Source organism: Pteropus vampyrus, unplaced genomic scaffold (assembly GCF_000151845.1).
Source record: "Pteropus vampyrus isolate Shadow unplaced genomic scaffold, Pvam_2.0 Scaffold742, whole genome shotgun sequence".
NCBI lineage: Eukaryota > Metazoa > Chordata > Mammalia > Chiroptera > Pteropodidae > Pteropus > Pteropus vampyrus.
The window spans coordinates 11,533-13,802 of NW_011889523.1; the positions used below are offsets into that span (position 1 = coordinate 11,533).

The 2,270-nt window shown below is 47.4% G+C and overlaps 1 pseudogene; it reads right to left on the reverse strand.

Moving 5' to 3' along the window:
- Positions 1-76: 76 nt before the first annotated feature.
- LOC111734053 lies at positions 77-195 on the reverse strand (annotated as a pseudogene).
- Between the last annotated feature and the right edge of the window lie 2,075 nt (positions 196-2,270).

Sequence of the window (2,270 nt, forward strand, 5' to 3'; positions counted from 1 at the left end):
CACCCCTTGGTTGACCTCACAGATTGCAAGGACCTTGTCAGCTTACAATCCTTTCTTTTTTTATTTTTATTTTTTACACCTACAGCACCTGGTCTTCCTAGGTGGTCTCCCATCCAAGTACTAACCAAGCTCGACCCTGCTTAGCTTCCGAGATCAGACCGGATCAGGCTTGTTCAGGGTGGTGTGGCCGTAGACCACATCTACCCATTCGAAAGTTTAAAAGCCACCAGGAGTTCAGAGTCAGTCGACAAACAGGACCGGGCCTATCAGACGCTCCAACCTGCGCAGCTGAGTCTAAGAGGAAATGATAACTCCGCTTCGTGGTGCGCATGCGCGACAGCACCCGCCTCGAGTAGCACAGCGTACAGGAAGGGAGGCGCGCCCTTACGGGTACCTGGGGTGCATCTGCGTTGCCATCCCACTTGCTTGCATGGCGACCTGCCCGTAACCTCATTTCTAATCTACACGGTAAACACAGAATTAAACAAACCTGCTGTCTGCGATCGAGCAGGAGGACACCTGTGACGGTAAATGGATCTACCTTTAGGTAACAAGTGTAACCTGACAACGAAGGGGAGAGGAATAACAGCCCAGGGACACAGCCCGGGCAATCGCGGGCGTGAACTCAAACGCGATATTAGAGAAGCGACAGATTTTAGCAAAATCCTGCTGGAACAGTCACGGACTCCACACACGGGAGAATGACGAGTGCCGCGCGTCACAAGATCTGCTTCAAATGACAACGCCCCTTCCGTCAGAACGAAAGTGCTCCAGACGTCGCGAGTCGTTAAGAATGACAAATAACCTCTCGGAGGCATAGCTGAAACCTTCTGTGAAAAGGAAAACAAAACAAAGCAAAGTATCTACTACAAACGAAACCTTAGATCTTTCGTTAATGATACTAATTACAGGACGGGATGCCTGACAGCGGCTCCCCTTTTCGTAGAATCAAAGGCCAAAATGTCCTTGAACATATCTCCCCGGGGTGTTCGCTTGGGTCACCTCCTCCTCTTTCCTCCCTGTCCTACTGATCGGAAGTGATTTCATCAATGTCTCATCAGTTCATATTTAAACCATCTTTAGCAGTGCACGTCAGGCATTTCCGCAAAAGAACGATTGCCCCCAAATTTCTAAGAAATGCACGTTTTAAATTTTATGTGAAATAATCTGTCTTTAAAACTCAATATCATATTGTCATGAACCAAAGTATGGCTCCCAAATTTTCATTCCAACTTGTAGACTGTGTTCTGTAAGAATTCAAAGGCAAGTTCTTAGACCCATTGACACCAGACTCTGACTTCCGGTCACTTTGGACCCGAGACGCTACATTAGCTTGGCCCACTTCACCAAGAGGCATCGAGCAGGACGGCAGTAGCTTTTCCCAGTCGGCAGCATTCAATGACCATAATCGAAAGGGACGGGCTTTTGCTAAACACGTGTATTAATCAGCTCATGCCGGGCGGCTAGAAGAACAGACATTCATTTCTCTCAGTTCTGGAGTCTAAAAGTCCAAGATCGAGGTGATGGCAGAGCAGGTTTCTCCGAGGCCTGTCTCCTTGGCTCGCAGATGGACATCTTCTCACTGTCCTCACGTGTGAGCTCGTGTGCCCCTGGTGTCTCTGAGTGTTCTCATCTCTTGTGTTTATAGGGACACCAGGCAGCTTGCATCACAGCCCGCCCTAATGGCCTCATTTTGACTTGATCGCTTCTTTAAATGCCCTGTCTCCAAATATAGTCCGCATTCTGAGGTCCTGGAGGTTGGGGCTTCAGCATGTAAATGTCTTCTTTTTCTTAGGAGGGTGGTGGATTGGCACAATTCAGTTGGTAACAACATGATATTGAGTTTTAAAGATAGATTATTTATAAATTACCAGAGAATCCACTCAGAGGTTAAAACCCGCATTCCTTAGAAATTTGGGGCTGGTAGTTCTTTTGCAGAAATGCTACATACCACTGATGATGGTTTAATATGAAGTGAGATGAGATAGCCATTAAATTATTTCACTTAACACACCTTTATTAAGCATTCATTTATGACCAACTAAATTTTGCACTCCCCCCGCCATCCCCACCAAGAAATCAGCTTCACTGGAATGAATGCAATGAAACGAGCCAACGAAGCAAGGGGACAAATGTGGGTGACGCAAAGCAGGTTTTGCAGAAGCCGGAGAGGTGAGATGTGGATTGTAGTTGCTTGGCTCTCAGACCGTCACCAAGAACCTCCTGCCACTCAGCATCCTCATTAGTGAGCGGCCTTTAGGAGACACGGG